Here is a 19019-nt window from a genome sequence, read left to right as displayed (position 1 = left end):
GGTGGCGGTGGCACTCAGGACCAGTCACTACATCCCAAATGTCCCTCTGGGAGGCCTGGCCTGTGAGGGACTGGGCTCCTTGGCTCCAGGCAGACCAAGAAGCACAGCACCAGGGAAGTGCAGGACCAGCGAGCAGGACCACCAAGCCAGGCAGGACCACCAAGAAATTCCCAGTTCTTCATTACTGGGACAGAATGAAGATCAGTGACAGTTAGTTAGTGACAATTAGTGACAGAAGATCAGCTGCTAAAACCCAGGTATCAACAAAGGGACAGCAATGCCATCGGAGGTTTTAACAGGAGGTGAGCATTCATGCTGAATGGCTCAAATTATCAGTATGTGCAATAGGAAATTTTGAGATTTCCTGAGCAGGTTACATTGAACATGTAGACTTAATTTGGCTCTCTGCAATGTAAACATTGCTCTACAAGTCTTGATTAGATGGTTATGTAGATCCCCTTCACCCTGCCACACCAAGACGGGAGAGTGCTGAGTGAATGAGAAAGAAATGGAGCATTTACTCTGAAATGTTTCATTCAAACAGGAGTGGAAATAAATGGGGAAAAGGAGGAAATGTTGTTTACTTCTGATGTGCTTGAGGTAGCTATTATTATGATTATTCCTGATGCCTTATGATTTTAGGAGTGTGTTTTTGTTGCACCAGAGTAAGATCAAAGAAAGAGATAACATCATACTATATAACTTAAACTGGTATATTTTCTTTAAGGAGAGGGGAAGGTTGTGGTGGGAATGTTGAGACTCTTCAGTGGTGCCCAACAACAGGACAAGGGGCAACGGGCACAAACTGGAACACAGGAAATTCCATCTCAACATGAGGAAAAACGTCTTTACTTTGAGGGTGACAGAGCACTGGAACAGGCTGCCCAGAGAGGTGGTGGAGTCTCTTTCTCTGGTGATAATCAAAACCCGCCTGGACATGTTCCTGTGCAACTTGCTCTAGGTGAACCTGCTTTGGCAGGGGGGTTGGACTAGATGATCTCCAAACACCCCTTCCAACTCCTATCATTCTGTGATTCTGTGAAGAGCCTCTAAACTGTCTGTCCGTAAGCCAAGTGACCCGAATATGCCATTTTTCTCTGTTTCAGGTATATAGATGCTACCCTCTAAGTTAGAGTCAATGTCATCAGAGGGATTCCCTTTACCCACTACAAATATGGCCAATGTAAGATTTTTCATAGTCTGAATCTTGTCTTTTAAGCTTTATTTCAATTATTGCTATGTCAAAGTAGCTTTTGTATCACCTACGCTGTATGAATCCTGTTATACCAAATTTGTTTCACGTCATTATCCTTTACAATCCAGTATTCTTTCCATAAACAAATTTACTGCTGTCCCCATCTAGATTTAGCATAGGGTTTTGAAAGCGTTACCTAGATGAACAGTATATCTCTATATTTCATCTGACGTGTGGTTGACCGTTTTTTCTTGGCAATTTCCTTAAAAATTGTACCTGTTACAGTGGCTGCAGGAACTTTACACGGGTTGCCACTGTGTCATACAGGCAGATTAGCTTTCAATTGTTCTTTGATTACTAGCAAAATAATTGTGTTTATTCAAAATACTGTTCGTAAATATTTTTTAAATATAGCTGAAATCAATGCACTCAATATGTTTATTAAATCGTATATTAATATAAATGCAGTTAACATATGTGAATATATCATAGAGCAGTCACTGAAATAAATACTCTGAGGGCCAGATCCTCGGCTAGTATACTGGTATCCCCTCACCCATGCTGAGCTTTTTTATTAGGTTTTACTCTTTTGCAACACAAGAGAATGTGGCCACAAATAATACAGTTTATTTCAATATTGTCACTACAGCATAGGGTCATATATGCATACTGGTAAGGTAATATATGTCTAAATACATACAGCTTTATGTGGACTTCTAATATTGTATAGCCAAAAGAGCACATCAGACAAACTAGTCTGACTTTAACCAGAAGTCTGCTTGTCATAAATTAATGGTTAATGCCGGAAATAAATCTGAAAGGGACCCTCTGTACCTTCTAATGTAAACCTTTGCTGTCACATGCAACTCAAGTAAATAAATACAGAAGTATTTATCCATTTCTTAAAGTTTTCATGTTGTTATTAACTGCACTGAAAAACAGTCCCAAAATTTCACTCTTTGGAAGGGCAGAAGGCATAATTATTTATTAGTTTTCAAATAATTTGTTTTATTAGTTTAATTCTTAGTATAATATTATTTATACCAATTTGTCCTTGGCCACTGCTGCCCATGAGTTTAAATACTTTTTGTTCTTTGTGATGTACACCCATTATTTGTTGTAATCCCTCCAGCCCTTTTATTTTAGCTTCTGTTGTTAGTAGTCTCCTTTCATAAGACAGGAAACTCTTACTGTTCTTCTGAGCCATTTGCACATATGTTAGTTTGAATTCACCCTTGTTAAACACGGACGACTAGTTAGTACATTCACTTCAGGTCTTGTACAGTGTCTCTAATAGAAATGTGTGGCCCTGGTACATCCTAGGATTGTATTTGGTGGTTTTTTTTCAGGTACACATCAAATTAGTAGCTTCAAATGATTTCATGATTAGTTTATCACTCAGATGTCTCTTGTTGCTTCTCATTAATGAAGCTGTTGTTAACAGCAAGAGTTCTTGGTTCCCCCAAACTGAACACTGTAAACTCTTTGAACTTTGCTTTGATCAACTTTCATATGGGATTTTCATTCACATGCCATTTTAACGCATCAGGCCATTTCCATTAACCGACTTTACCCCCCATGTTGGACGTGTTCCATAGCTCTGTTCCAGCCCTCAGGCTACTGTGACCCTCAGCACGTTACCCCCTTGCAGAATTTCAGTTGGCAGAGTCCAAGGTCAGCTCCTTCACTGATAAGGGCTGTTGTGAAAAAAGCTCGTAGCGAGGGCCTGCCTCTCCTTTCCCTTGAGAGACACCTTTAAGCTGAGGCTTTGCGCTGGCCCTTGCCTGTGCCACAGTGCAGCTGTGCTCCTTCTCACATCTCCATGAGTCTGGCCCTGACCTGGGCTCGCTGTCTTGGCATCCTGGCTTGTCTTCGGACCTGCCTCATCACTGCGGCCCTGCTGGGTGACCGCTGGACTGCGTCTGATCCTGACCACTGTCTCCCAACCCAGTCTTGACCCTGTCTTGACGTTCCGCATCCTGGCTCCTTGTTGGTGAGGCGGCCACTTTAACCTGCCTTGTAATTGTGCTTGGCTCCCGGCACACCTGCCATTGCAGAGCAGCCAGCTCTTGCTGCTCCCTGACACCCCCCACCCCCAATCACAGAACCCTCCTAATTCCCTCATAATTTCTACATAATGAATGATTTTGGGTGGGTAAATTTGAAGAAAATGGTGGCGCAAATTAGGTCAGGACATCTCGATGAAATAAGAGGAGCAGAGTGAAATAAAAGAGAGTAAAATTACACACAGTGTGCCACTAGATGGCAAACAATTTCAACAAGATAATACACAGGTATTCACACAATCTTCTGTCCTCAGCTTCATCATCGAGGCCGTGGAGTGTAGTCCCATGGTGATTTATAGAAATCTGGTGTGAAGCTGATATGGTCCTGCTCCTGCTCCTCCCTGCCTCTCCCTCCCTTTTGCTGTTCTAGTGACAGCTTCATGGGCTGTTCATGAGCCAGGTGTGGAGTGGATTCATAGAGGTGACCTATGCAAAAACTCACCTGGGGGTTTAAAAAAAAAAAAAAGAAGAAAAAAAAAAAGGAAAGGAAAAAGAAGAAACTGGTTTCCAGCCATTTCAGGTCCATCAACCAGCCTACAGGCCACCTGTGCAAAACAAGAAGATGTATTCTGTGAGAACAGCAGTCCCAGCTTTGATTGTTTTATGCTGCTGAGCAAAGGTACCACATATTCTATTTGGCATAAAATTCAGGGTTCAGGATGATAAAAACATTGCATATGTATACCAATTATCAGCAGATAATTTCTGTAAGATATTACAGATGATCTGTCTTCATTTTCTATCTACAAGAGACATGGCATGAATGCATATTTACAAAATGCAAGTCCAGCTGTTTTAAAGAGATTTTAAAAATAACAAATCCACCAAGTAATCAGACTTCTGTACGTGATTAGCTTTTCTGTCATTATCAAAGGTCTGTGTGAACATGTGTTTTAACCTGGATTTTCTTGGAAGCCAAATTGTGTCAAATTCTCCCTTTCAGTTGAAATACTCAAGGAGATCCAGAGAAAGGACAGGATCCATGGTCCATGTGGAGCTCTCCTTTTGTGATCATCTCCTTCTAACCAGCATGGGAGCAGAACCATCTCATGCAGTTTCTCCTCTAAGGTAACATGGTTTGTGGTATCCTAGGATTCCCCACTCTGGTTTTTGGCATGACTCTTCCAGTTCAGTCCTCCGTCTACAGTTTCTTTTTGATTACAAGAGTGCAACTAAGCCCCTACAAAAAAAAAAAAAAAGACAGGAGAGCAGCAGGCCACATTATTTCATCTTGGAAACCTTCATATGACTGGGGGCAGGAGTGGTCATGTGAGCTGCTGACACAGAACATTTTCTGTCTGTTTGTTCCTCCAAACTATGGCATCTCTTCAACCTGATTTTTCTAATTCTGAGACCCTGTAAATGACCAAGGTCTTTCTGTCCACCTGCCCCTGACAGTTCTGTAACACAGACCTTGATATAATTTTAAGCAACCAAACTTAAATAAAATGTAATAATTGATCATAGGAAGCTCCAACCAGTCAGAAACCATCCAAGATTCAGTCTGTAGCTGAGTGAGTGGGACACGCAGGCTAGGCACTTTGTTCTTACCTTCATCCGAGGAGCATAGGACTTGAGAGCGGTGAGGTCTGAGGTAACGGATGCTTGATAGAAGGCAGGAATGTGAAGGAAAGGTCATCAGCCAAGGAAGGATTAATGGATAGGTAAAATGCTCCTGGGGTGGTTGTTTGTATTTTGGGAATTAAAGTGGTTTGTCTTTCCATAAAAGGCAGGTAATCTGAGTACCATCACAGTGTGTGTGTAGCTGCCAAGCAATTCTGCCGCTAAAGAGATATTTGGGAATGTTGGCACTTTGTTGGTGAGGATCCGGTAACTGCAATGCAGCAGGGCAGGAGAGTGTTTTGTTTGCAATTGCTTTGTCTTTGCTGGTATCACTATAGCACCTGAAATACAGTGGGAAACAGATAGAAATCTTTGGATTTTTGTCACTGAAAGAGGTAAAGCTCTGGGAATAAGACAGAGCCTGGTGTTATCAACTCAGAGAGGAAAGCTGAGGAGGTCGGTCTGTCTTATAACAGAAAGGTGAATTACTGCTATGGGATTCTGATAAACTGTAAATAATTAGTTGCTTCAAAGCTGTCGTTCTGTCATATGTAAGAGACTGTGAAATTTGCATGAGAATTTACATCTCTGAGTAGGGATTTTAAAGTTAGTTTTCTCAAAGCCTTGATACTCTTTAATAGAAAGGTACGTGAGCTTTTCCACAGGAAGACTTCACTGAGTCCTCTGTATTTCTGAAATTCCTCTACTTCATGTTATGCATAACATTTCATAGCAACAGCTCCTTCCTACGACAAGTTGAAAAAGTGCATGGACAATTTAATGTGGAATTTTCAAAACAAAGCAGAATTTGTCATCACTGAATTAAGGTCAGATTTTCATTGTGAGTATTTGCTTCCATCAATAGGGGAACTTCAAGTGTGTTCAAAATACAACTGCACAAGGTCATGAAAGGGAAATCCAGTGTAGGCTATTAAATACAAAACCACCATGTCCAGGCCCTGTCTGAAGTCTTTGATCTGCAAGTTGCTGGAAGATAGGAGATACTCTTCATCTATGTGCTATACAAAGTATACTTCACGCTATACAAAGTATTCTTCATCTTTGTATAGTCCACTAGGAAGGAATGCATTTACTTTTAGTGGTAGCCTATTGAATTGTAATGAGAAGCAGCTCAATTACACATGAGAAATTATTAAGTATAAGATTCTTAGAGAAAGTGTGATGCACAAAGGTAGTGTACCAAGGCAGGAGGTTTGTGTGTCCACCAGGAGGCATAGCAAGCTAGGGCTCCATCTTGCTCTCAGCACTGAACACGCTGCACGTACCAGTAGTGAAGGGAGGCAAAAGTTTTCATCAGATTTTTACATCCGGAAGTAGGAAATTGAGAGATTTCTCGAATAAAAATGAGAATGTGGAGAACTGGCAAGAAGCTGAAGTAATAAAATGCATATATGTCAAAATGTTCTCTGGTCAAAGGCTATAATTTCAACATTTGTTGCTGTTGTTCACAGTCATTGGGAGTCATAATTGATATGACTGAAAAATAAAAATGCTAATCAGTGTATAAAGCAATACTGGGGCTCATGGGGCTCAGCTTCTTAAGGTATACATCAGCAGTTGTGTAACAGGCCAAATTAGATACCTCCATGTACATGTAGGGAAGGACGTTTTGAAGCTGCAAACATTTATGCATGTGAATGATCACATCTGTTATATTTTAAAAGTAAGAGCCAGAGGCTTACCAATAAGTACTTGCACATTTGGGACTCCATGGGAATCCAGGTTGTAATAAGCTTATCAGTTATGCTTCTCCTCCAATGGTGTAACTGGAGTTAGTTAGAAAAAATGATCCTTCTCTCTGACACCCTAGGAGCATGTATATCACATCAGGAACTTGTACAGTGGTGTTTTCAAAGATGCTGAATTTTGTATTTTTTAAAGTATTGTAATCAAAGCCTTCTTTCCTGTCATTTCAAAATCAGGTAATCGGCTAGGAATTGAAAATATAAAACCAAGCAAACAAAAAGTTCTCTTCCCAGGCTCGAAGAGAAACCTGAATATAAGAGCACAGAAGGGAAATAAAGAGAACCCCAAACTATTATTAAGGCCTCATGAGTTGTTTTTTTTAATGCCAGTCTCATGACTTTCTGGGAACTGATTTATTGAAAGCCTTGGTTTGGCAATTCTGTGCTTGGCTAGCTTGGGCTTGACCCAAGTCCCCTTTTTTCTTGGCAGCACTTAAAACAGTTGAGATGTAGCCTATGCTCCTTCGTAATCCAAGATTGCTGTGTGCAGTCAAGAACCCTTAAGCACAGAAAATGAACAAAGTGACCCAAAGCCGTGGGGCCTGGCTGGCAGCGGGGGCTGTGGGGCTGGAGTGAGGACCCAAAGGCCCACTTTGCTTCCCTGGGACCAGCTTCTATGTGGGTTTAGTGCAGCTGACACTCCAACCAGGGTAGAAATTCTGTTTTACTTTTAAATTGTGCTAGTTTAGCTGGCGAAAATCCAACTGCTGGAAACTCAGTTGTGCAGAGAGGACTCGTCTGATATTTCCAGTTCTTCAGCCTTTATGCGAGCTGCTGCTGCAGACCAAACCAGACACAGCGTGCGGCCATCTCCTGCAGCAGGTCACGTCCTGCTGGAACAGGGCAGCAGCAGCACCAGACATTTTCATGACCGTTCAGCAATCTCAGCAGTAAGGCAGCAATAAAACAATGCTTCCAATGTATTGCACTGGCTTTGCCTGTCGGCTCTCATTTCAAGGCAGAGCACTTGCTTGCATATATATATCATATAGTGGGTTTCTCCTGCACCGCGCCTGGGGCTCTTAGCCAAACTGCTGGCACAAGGTTGGAGTTAGTAACCCATAGCAGTACCACTGTCGTTGCAAACTGCTGAGGTAGCACTCTTCCCTATTACTTTTTTATATGCTTCTGTTTTCTATATAGAAACAAGGGTAACAGAATCATGCAGCTCTCCAGCCTTAAAACAGGCCAAATTCTTTGTTTTAAAGTGGCACAGCTGTGAAGTTAGCAGAGTCCTGCTGTGTTACACCAGCACAGAGCTGGGCTAACTGTCACCATGCAGAGGTCTGTGCAAAGACAAGTAAATGAATATCTACCTCCAGTGTTTATGCCCTATGTGATTAAGTGTGATACTTCTTTTAGTAACCTCCTTAAGAGCAAAGGTCTTTTAGAGTTTCGTTGTCACATCCTGGTCTCACTGACTTGCCTGCAGATTTCAGGACTGGTGTTTGTTGCACTTGACAGCTTTTATCTGTGAGACCGGTGTCTTACTAAGGTGAAAGAAACTTGAACTATTCAGTTATATAATGGAGAAGCAAATGCTTTTCCAGAAATTATTGAGTGGGGGCAGGGGAGGGTGCGGGCTGTTTCCTGAGCCAGTATTGCTGCAGCCATTGCAGACCTGCTTGTGTTTTTGCCACTTGCTAGCTGGGACATCCAACTAATTAGATTGAACTTGTTTCCTTTTGTATCTACCCATCCTGGGTTAGTAGTTCAGAGGGTGTGTATGAAGGACTGAAGTCCCTGTCAGTGCAAACATATGAATAGTTTTATTCAAAAGACTAGTCTTACTGCATGAAAGACCAAGATGTCATCACACAACAGCTAAAGCAAAAATACGTGGATTTTTACATCTGTATTATTACAAAATGCTCAAATTTTACTGAAGCAAAAATAATTAAAGACAAGGTCAGAGAGTTCCATGCTTTTATTTGAATGTATTATATTTCAACAGAAGTACAACAGAAGTTAGCAGTTTTAACAGCACCCCCCTATACACTTGAGCACAACCTGTGTCAAGGTGTGCCTGTCCCTCATGCAGTGTCAGCCTCTCAAGCAGCTCATGTGACACCTGCAGAAATGCCCACGGGCAGCCTGCCTCTATACCCTTGCAGCGTGGTGCCCAAAACTGGGCACCACAGTGAACCACTCACTGAGATTTGGTTGCTCACTCTCAGATCCCCATGCTCTAGCAGGTGGCTTGACGTTGCACAGCTGGGTCTACGCCTGACAGTGCATCTATTCTACAGGAAGAGTAGAACATCCCTCAAAGGGTGGCTGAGATACACCCACTCAGACCAAACATGAAACCAGAATTACCCACATCCTTCTCTGCAGTATCAATGTCTCAAGTGCATCCTCCTCTGCTTTGCAAGAAAAAAGATCTGGGGGAATTCCTGTGTTCTCTCCCCATTTTTTTGCTACAGCTCTGACACCTTGTGTAAAGAATTATAATGGACCCAGCTTAATTTACAGCAAACAGTATCATGTAATCCATCTTTCCTTGATTTGCTGAATTATCTTTCTTGTCCCACAGATTTGTTAGTGGCTTTGCCTACTGTATAGGAAAAAGTGGTTTAGATTTCACTGAATCTGGAAAAATTTAGACTGCCAGTTCTGCAAACCAAAATGCATTGTGAGCAGTTCTTCAACTGAAATCATCAGGACTACTAATGAGACTCATAGGTCTTGAGAGACTAACTTTACTCTATATTTTAACTTACTGCAATAGAATGGAGTGAGCCTTTGAGTAACAAATTACATTAGGTACTACACAAATATTTTTGTAACTGATTTCTGAATATAATAAGATACAGATTAGCAGGTTGAGTATCTTAAACTGATGAAGAAAAATCGAAGCAATTAAAAACCTCTCCCAGGGATTTTGAAAATGTGATGAGAAGCAAATGGCATCTGGTTATATTAACACCTTGAAGAAGGCATGAACCTTCTATATAGCGTTGCTCTGAATGGTCTAGTCTTGATGAAGAAATTTCAGGAGCAGTTCTCATGTGGCCAGGTGAGGAAGTGAACACAGAACGCACCTACATCTCAGTGCAGGTGACAATGCAGCTGCTGGTTTTACCCACAATATCTGTATTAAAAACCCCTATGCAGGCTTTGTGCCTATCTTCATTTTGCTTGTAAAACCACCTTAACAATACAGCCTCCCTTGCTTTGTTTTCCAGGATGTGGTGTTTCAGTGTTATCATAAAACTACTAATGAAAAAGACATGTAAGCAAAAATATTGTATTCTGCACTGTTCCCATTAGCAGTAAACTATGCTACTATTGAAAAATAAGCAGGTTACAGTAGGAGCTGGATTCTGTTCTTCCATACCAAGTTGGATAGTGGGACTACTGCTATCAGATTTTGTATTTGTGGGAGAATGAATATCAAAATGAGCCTTTCCAAATACGGTGAACTTTAAAGACTCTTGGGTGGAACTGTGACAGACCCTTCCACAGGAATGGTAGCGCTTTCGAGGATCTCAACAGTTGGCAATTGCATTTTAAGTTAGAAATTTTAATTGCTAAGCAGAGCTATAAATCTAATGAGGAATCTAACTCCCCGTTTTCATGGTCTGTTGCATTGGCAAACCAGGTTTTCCAAGCCCCAATAGTTGTACACTAACACCTGAAACGTGTCTCTGCATAAATGAATTTCCCAAAAGCCTAAGTTGCCTAGAAGAACTGACTTCCTACAAAAACGAGGGATTTTCTGAACAGTTGTGTAACATGTATTTTTCCCATTCTCCTAAAGGAAACTAAAAATTGACCTTTCAGAAAGAGGGAGTTTGGAGCAATTACTTGCTCTTCAGTAGCCTCTTTGAAACTTTGCTTTACAGAATTAAACCTTAGAGATTCTTTCCACTGTTTTTCCTCAAGGCACATATAGTTTGATCACTGACATGCTCTCTCTGTGGGCTAAACCTAGTTTTATTTCTGAGAAAACGTTGAGCTCACTGGAGCGTATAACTTGCCATACTGTATTATGGTCATTTAGCCCAATTGTGTATCTCTAACTGTTGTCAATTCCCAATGCTTCTGAGAACACACAAAACCAAAACAAACCCAAACATATTCTTGACAGAATTGGGGTGATGGAGGCTTCATCCTAATTACTAACTTGCTTAAACATCGTGTTTCAAGCTGTTTTTTTCTTTTAACACCTCTTATATAAATAACAAGAATATCCAGAAATACAGTAATTCAGGACAAGAGAATACTTCCCTCCCTTTTAGACTTTTGCTGTGTGTTTTGACTTCAATAACATGCTGGAGCAGTGAGTTTCACAGTCTTTTTTGTTCTTTGATGAAAAGACAACACTCAGTTTCAAATATATGAGTTGTCAGCTTCACAGTCTGCCTCCTCTTGTACTACAAGACTAAGAAAATGAAATCTTATGAACCACATTCTCTATTCTATTTTTATCTTCGCAAGCCTTTTGCTAGATCTTGACCCAGAATTTCTAGGGAATATTTACTAAAAAGTGACCTGAAAAACACTCTACTTCCCATTTACAAAAGACAAATCAAATGGCTTAACAAAACAGAACTTAGAAAGGAGGAAAGTAAAGGAAGGGAAATGGGACCGCAACTACACTTTCCCTAAAGGACAGTAGTTATAGAGTTATCCTTTGATTTCTTAGGGCAAGTGACAGCTACTTACCTCCTTAGGTAGTGCTTTATTCACTGGTTCTTAGTGTCAAGCCCAGTAGATTGACCACCTGCCTCGGTTTAGGCTGCTGCGTGCCCAAGTGTCACCATGTAATTTAGATTAGTTGCTCCCAGTCACCTGCTGACCTTTCCTACTGTCCATCCTGCTGGCTGTTCCTTTTCGTTAGTCACTCCTTAGTGATTTTGTGCTTTTTCATAGGAGATCACATATAAAGACACAAATAATCCTCGTTGCCCCAGGAAGATTGTTTTTTACGGAGTTTTCCATTCCCCTTCTAGGAGCCGCTGCATCCCCAGGCTGAAAAGGAGGTTTTAGATTAGGATGACTGCTGGCCCCGAGCACATTAATGCCAAGTTAGTTTGCCCAGGCTTTTCACACGTTACTGTAATTACATCACTGTTTCAAATTTATACCATGCTTTTTCTCAGTGGCTGACTTGTTAACAGAAATGCAACAAAGCATAAACTTCCAACAGCAGGTTTCAAGCCTGCCCATTTCTGTTCAGCTCCTTTTCTATCCACAAGATGCCAATGGAGCACTCCCCCCTTCCCCCTCGGTTTTCCATTCCTTCACAGTGCTCAGGAAAGGGCTGCTGTGTTTTGTTTTTTTTTTTTTCTCCTAAGCCTCAGGCTTGCATATTTGAATCTTTTCTTATTTATTTCATTTCTTAGGCAAAAAATTCTAATTCAATTAGATGCCTTTTTTCATGCCCCTTCAGCGTCTCCTAATTCTGTAGTCTTTCAGGCTGGACACAGATTTCAGCTGACGTTGCAGGATCTGTACATGTATAATTCTTAAAACATTTTGTTGATCATAGCCACATACTGCACTGTCTACACTGGTAGCTCTGTCTTTTTCTGGAAACAATATTGTTAACATATGATGTGCAAGATTAATTTTTTACCTTCTCTACTTTGTGCAAACTTCATTTGCCATTGTGCTCCCTGTACAGCAACACTGATGAAATTCACCCAGTCTTTTGTAGATTGACAACAGAAATGAAGTTAAGTTTGCAGGGCTCAGCTGAAGCAATGAGGAAAAAAATTCTCAACTGCAGTTATATGATGAGAAACGATGAAAAGAAGCAAGAAAGGGCACATCTTCAAGCTACCAAACCTCCATTTTCATGCAAAGCCTCAGTGGTTTTGACTGACCCCATGTAGAAGATGACAAGCAATCATCAGGGCAATCAGAGTACCTCTCCTCTTGATCTGTTAAGTGGCAGCAAGGAACGTATTTTGTTTAAAAGAAGCAAAAAATGACCAAGCCAGAGGTCTCAGCAGGAGGAATGCTTCATCTCATCTAAGTAAACTCCAAAGATGAACATCTCAGTTATAGAGATGCGCGCAGCAGAAAAATGTTCAAACTCTCCCAGAATTCATCAACTCCAGGACGTAACAAAATTTTGAACTTTCAGATGGAAAAAGTAGTAACCAAACCTGCTGGTTTCAATGTAGGGTGCAAGTAGCTTTTTTGAACTTTGTTGAATAGTAGCCAAATGTTGAACTTAAAAATGCATTATCTATAGTCTAGTCTGAACAGTAGTTGAGGATATAGGAAAAAATAGTTCATTGCTTAACAAGATACGTGACTTGGACTTCTTCTGCATTCAGAGTGGATCTGTTTTAAAACTATTTTCAGCCCAACTTTTTTCATCAAAATAGGTCCCTCTGCAAGTTTACTTGATAACTTTAAAACCTATAAGCTGACTCCAACCAAAGGCAACAAAGATAGGGACCTTGGAAGAAATTAATATCCAACAGATGTCATGTAAATAGTCATCAGGAAAGAAGAGACCACCGAGGTGTCCCCAGCTGGGGAGGATTGACTGAACGATCTCATCACTTCAGGTCAGCAGGGAATCCGCACCAGGCAGAGCTCTCCAGTTTGCCTCAGCCACGGGAAAGAATTACAGCTTCACCAAGTCGGTCAGGTAGAGGGCTGTTTCCAGCCACATACAGCCTCAGTCATTCCAGCTGCACGGAGAAACTTACCTATTTTGTAATTTCAACTTCAGTTGAAACTTCAGCACTGAAGTATCAAATCTGCCCTTACATGCCATCTTTTCAATCTCTATTCACCGCTGAATTTCATGAATGACATGTAATAGAAAATCATTAGCGGAATTCAGACCCTTAAGGGGATTAAGTCAAACTAATTTCCCATTTCAATTTAATCGTATTTCATTGCTTTGGTATTTTTGTAATATTCTAGCCCACCTGGTCCTTCACCTGCCTTTGAGGTATCCTTAAGGATAGCCAAAGACTGTGTCTTTTAATGTCTTCTCTAAAGTCAAATAAGATCTCTTAAATCTTTCAGACCTTCTTCATGTACAGTGAAATGAAAAAGGAGTGACCTTTAAAAACATACTTGGAGAAGTAACACACTGAAATTTTTAGCATCATAGAATTCTCTTGCCTTTTCCCCTTTCCTGCTTTATGTTTCTCTGCTGAACTTCAAGGAGGGTGATTTCTCCTGATAAGGTTCGATTGCAACATAATAACTGCTGCAAGAGCAGGTGCCTTCTTAAGGCTAAATTACGTTCCAGGCTCAAAATTGCATCTTTGGAGGTGTGCTGATGATAAAGCCTTGTGTTTAATCTAGTTCTGCAAATGAAGTGCCTCAATACATTCTTCACTTGTGATGCTTGTGAGGTGAAAAAAACCCTTGGATCTATGGGGGTGCCCACTTCAGCAGTAGAGCTGTCGCTGGTTTTAATGGAACATGTTTTTCCTAATATCGCCTCAGCCTTTTTGTTCCTAAATTCCTTCAGAAGCCCAGAACGTCTGCGGACTTACAACCTTGTACTCGGTACTAGCAGGTGAACTCTGAAACCAGACAGTGATTTCAGTGGAGGCATAACATTTAAAATAAAGAGAGGAACTATATTCAGTCTCTACTTTTGTAAAATATGTACTTGATGTAAATAATGTTCATGCTGGGAGGGTTTTTTTTTTGTTATTGTTTTTTTTCAGCAGTTCCATGATTAAGGGCTACACAGTGTTTAGCTGAAAACAACTGGAAAACACAAAACTGAAGAGTCTACTTCATTTTCACTCTTTTTTTTCTAAATATATATAAATATTCCAGGAAACTCCCCTATTAAAAAAGGAGTCTTAGCCACTGTGTTTGGAAAGAGTTGAGGGTTAAGGTGGACTTCTGTTTTGAGGTTTTGACATTTTGGTAGAACAAGGCAGATGACACAAAGTCTTGAGAACATATTTTGGCTGAAAGGTTGTAACTCTCCTTCCACAGTCTTACTTATTTATGCTTGTTAATAAGGAAGCAAGTAAACACAGTAGAATTAGAAGGGGTCAGGACCTAAAAATACTTCAGTCACTGATTCCTAGTAAAAAGCTCTACTTTTTAATGTGGTTTTGTTTACTTATAAAGCTATAAGGCTGTATCTCAGTAGAGTGTACATGTGCCTTAGGAAAAAAAAAAAAACCCAAGCCAAACGCATTTGCTTTGGCTTTAACAGTTGTATATATTTTTCTGGCTTTCAAACACTTGCATCCAATTCCTTGGTAACCATATTCCTTTTTTTTTTCACCAACAGAAATAGTTTCATCAAAAAAGTTGTGTGGATTGGTGCCTTTAGGTCTGCTTAGTACCTTGCCTCCTATTTTATTTCATTATAAATACTCAACATTATTTTGCTGAAGTGAATACCTCCATGATTACCAATGGCTTTGATTTCAATGCTATGACCCAGCTACAGCCACGTTATAACTAAAATAAACACTGTCACTAAAAAAACAATGCTGTCACTGTGGAACAAATTGCACTTGTCATAATAATTATAACTATGAATGAGATAAAAACATTAAGTGGCCAGAAGCAGGAACTGCAGCGAAGTGTCAGCTGTTAGATGACAACCTTATGTATCAGTGAAGGCACGTTTGGGTGACATGACACAGGAGCAGTGACACGAGCAGATATGTCCCATCTGGGAGACAGGAGGTCAGACAGCTTGCCCCAACCTTCATTGCAAAGCAGCTTAATTTGTTAACTTGTCTCTTGTGCAATTACCATCAGTTAAAAAAACAAATCATAAAATGATAATGGCAGTTGAAATAATAGATGGAACATAAGGACTGTGTAATAGATATTTTGTGTGCAAAAATTAAATTAGAAAATTATCACCACAGAGATACAAACACCGATTCACTTAGAATGAATTGTTAAGATCCATATTTGACATCGTTAAATAAACACACTCCTCTAGAAGGATTTTACTACTCCCAGTCTTGAGCAGAAAAGGAATTACAATTTGACCCTGAGATAGGCTGAAACCACTGTGGTGTCTTTGCTGCTGTACCAGAGACTGAATACCTAAGAGAAAAACAAAACCATGTCATTGGGAGAGGTCATCACGTGTGAGAGACGGTCAAAACGTTTGCAAAACAACCTTACAGATTTTCAACAGCAAAGGTGACTGATGCCCAGCCAGTTTCAACCTCAACGTTAGAGGCTTTGCCTCTTCAGCTGGGTCATTAAAACAAAAGGTAGAACAGCCTGACACCAAGCCAGCTGCCAACACAGCACTTCATTAGCAGATTATCCTGACTGCTGTTTTTCAGATGTTTTGATGAGGCTTTGGGGTCCTGGTTTATCCTGTTTCCTGCATGTCCCTGAAGAGGAGGGAGAATTCCCCCTTCCATGGCGCCTTTTGCAGGCTGGGGCTGTCCTCCCTCATCACAACACTCCTGCAGGGAAACATCCAGATGAAAAGTCCTGGACTCCCTGACATCTTCCCTGGAGCTGAGGCTTGTGGAGGTGCTGCCAATTGCAGGATGATGGCACTGAAGGACACCTAAGTGAGCTGTGGTATTTCAGAAAGGAAAAGGACAAATCCCTCCAGAGTCATACCATATTTCACCTTTCAAACTTGATCAAAGCCGAGACTATATATATATATATATATATGCACGCAATAAAGGCAACTTGGAATGCTCAGTGTTGCTACTGGAACCCTTATATTTTTATTGAAATCTAATATTTTAATAATGCAGGAATAATACTTTTTGGAATTAGATGCATTTAATTTTAAATGACAAATTTAACAACACATAAAAATTATTACTTCAGACATTTATTGTAATTTCACCAAATATTTAAAATATCTGTGAATTGGATTCATCTAATGACCACAAAATTCTTTCAATTCCATTTGTTTCTAGCAAAGACTTTAAAAGGCAATCTAGCATACTTGTTGGAAAAAGAAATACGATTAATGTCCATTAAGGTAACATATCCTATTATTGTTATTCGAATACTAACAAAAGAATAAACAATTTGGTTTTAGACCATCCAATTAGTAATAGTAAAATTACCCTGCAACAATTTTAGACTAAGGTCTGCTTCTGTAAACATACTAATAGATGCGTATGTGTGTGTTGAGTCATAGGCATAAATATTCCCAGACAGAGTGGCTAGCTTCCAGGCTTGTAGGCTAAGTCCACGTATACATTTTCATGTTAGGGGCATAGCATGGGCAAAACTACATGTCTGTCCCAGCTGATGGCATAAATCTTAGTGGAACTAGAGGATAAAGTAAAGGTGTGTTGCATACCATTTAACATGCAAAAAAATTCAGAAATTCTTCAATTTTTTTTTCTTAGGTCTCCTTTCCAAAATGCCTTGTCCAGTAAATGCCCCTTGGATTGTATGTTTAGCTTTAACACAAGCATATTCTGCTGCGAGAACACAACTGAGTTCTCTCTGACTAACGCTTTATGCCTTTGCAGGTGCACTGAAGCAAAGCATCGGCCCAGAAGTCTTTACTTCCAAAAGCGATTCTAGGATTGATTCCTCAGATAGGGCAATGAAAGTTTAAAATCTGCTTTTTTTTAAACGAAGAGCTGTATTTTAGCATTACTGCTGGAATACAAACTTTTATATCTTGCAGTTACAGCATTCTTATCATTAACTCTTTATCTTTATAACCCACCTCTTAAAGAACTGCGTAATTTAAGCTGATACGGGTATCTGAAAACTCTCTTTATTGCCTGTAGTTCTTTCTGTAGTTTCCGTTTCATGGCTCAAAAGAATACGATCTCTAACTACACTTTTGTTTTTACTGCCCTGTTTTATCAGGCAAACTGCAATTTTACACCTTGTTAAGGAAGCAAGGTGAGAAGAAAACCACGTTATACTGTTGACAAGGAAGATAAGACTATTATTTACCTTGACATTTTCAAGCAATAATATTCTTCATGTAACAGGATAAGAGATAAAGCATATCCTACAGTGATAATGCACAAATTGAAAGGAACTTTCTTCCACATGCTATCAATGCTAGTAAAGAAACTATGCCCTAGTGCAATAATCCTATATTTGAGCCAGTTCACAACGGACTGTTTTGGAAGAAAAGCAAGCCTCTAATTCAGTCACCTAAAGTAAACACATTTTATTGGTGCACTGCACTGGATCATAGACCATTTATTTAGGTGACTGAATGAAACAGGGTTTCATTTTCCTCATTTTTGATTTTTTTTTCTCCATTTCCCTTGGACCTTATTCTGACCTGCAGGAAAAGGCCATCTGAACAGGGAAGAGTACGTTGCATGCTAATGGTGGCTGGCCAGTGGAACTGCGAATCTGCAGAGGCTGCAAGATACTTCAGGAGTTTAATGTACTGCAAAATACTCTGTTTCAAGCCAGGATGTTCTTCGTCATGAAGAACACCAGACAGAAGGAGGAATTAGCCACAGCCATTTCTTCCTCGGAGCAAAATGGCATAAACAAAGCTGGAATTGAAATTTTAGCCCATGGGAAGAAATTAAACATACCTTTAATAGACTGAGATGTTCAGGTTCTGTGGTGATGACTGCAAGAGAATTGGCTGTTTGAAATATACAATAAAATGCATAAAATCATCACAGATTAAACTCATAAAATGCCTCTAGAAGAAGGAATTAAACTCAAGCTTATATAATTCAATTTAATTTCATCATAGTTTGTGTTATGTAGTCATCTAGTTTACTGGAATGTTCTTTAAATTTTGTCCAAACAAATTAAAAAAAAATAATTTAGTCAGTGAGGCTCCCACATATTCTTTGGGAGATTATTCCTCGTTGTTTGCCAGGCTGCTCTCCTCTCCTTCTCCCCACCTCCAATTCATCCTAAAATGTTCTTATTATTCTTTTTGAAGCAGCTTTAATTGAAAATTCCTCTTAGTTCTTCCCCCAACCTTTCTTTCTTTATCAGACAGCCAGAGGGCGAGGTGTATTAATAGCAGCTGCATGACTCAGAGTTGGTAGCTCAAGTGGATCCCTTTGCACTGAGCTTTGCTGTTTGGCCTCCCTGGCTACGTCGCCACCACGCTCAGGGAGCACCTTCACTTTCTTGCAAAAAAAAAAATAAATAAACTGCAAAAGCACAGAGGGGGCTGGGACTGCCTCAACCCCTCTGTCCTTCGGAAGAATTCTCCTTACTGCCGTTTTCTTCTCCATCCCCACTGGGATTGTGTAGGAAAAAATGAAAATATGTGTATAAAAAAAAAAAAGAAAAAAAAAAAGAGTGTGATTCCACACTTAGCGGTGGCTAAAGCAACCCTCTTTACCAGGAACTGCCTTCCAATATCACAACCTCAAAACTTCTTACCCCTCTAATTTTGCATCTTGTAGATGGATACATACTCTCACTCTCTTTATGGCTTCACCTAATTTTCTGAGAACCAACTTTTTTTTTTTTTTTCTGGCAGCTCTCTTATCATCAAGCCCTGCAATGCTCTCTATTGCAATG

The 19019-nt window shown here is 40.1% G+C and overlaps 2 long non-coding RNA genes across 3 annotated transcripts; both read left to right on the top strand.

Annotated features, from left to right (window-relative positions):
• Positions 1-233: 233 nt before the first annotated feature.
• On the top strand, positions 234-2089 carry LOC128904168 (uncharacterized). Its single transcript, XR_008464421.1, has 2 exons — positions 234-302; positions 728-2089. It is a non-coding gene; the product is annotated as an uncharacterized LOC128904168 (long non-coding RNA).
• Positions 2090-2950: 861 nt separating this feature from the next.
• On the top strand, positions 2951-18479 carry LOC128904167 (uncharacterized). 2 transcript variants are annotated; one of them, XR_008464420.1, is made up of 4 exons: positions 2951-3188; positions 3782-3880; positions 4205-4329; positions 17806-18479. It is a non-coding gene; the product is annotated as an uncharacterized LOC128904167 (long non-coding RNA). The 2 variants fall into 2 exon arrangements; XR_008464419.1 differs by lacking the exon at positions 2951-3188 and having other exon boundaries at positions 3520-3880.
• The last annotated feature ends 540 nt before the right edge of the window (positions 18480-19019 follow it).

The sequence above is a fragment of the Rissa tridactyla genome, chromosome 1 (genome assembly GCF_028500815.1).
Source record: "Rissa tridactyla isolate bRisTri1 chromosome 1, bRisTri1.patW.cur.20221130, whole genome shotgun sequence".
Classification (NCBI taxonomy): domain Eukaryota; kingdom Metazoa; phylum Chordata; class Aves; order Charadriiformes; family Laridae; genus Rissa; species Rissa tridactyla.
The sequence above is the reverse complement of the archived record's forward strand: the minus strand, read 5'-3'. Positions and strand labels throughout refer to the sequence as shown.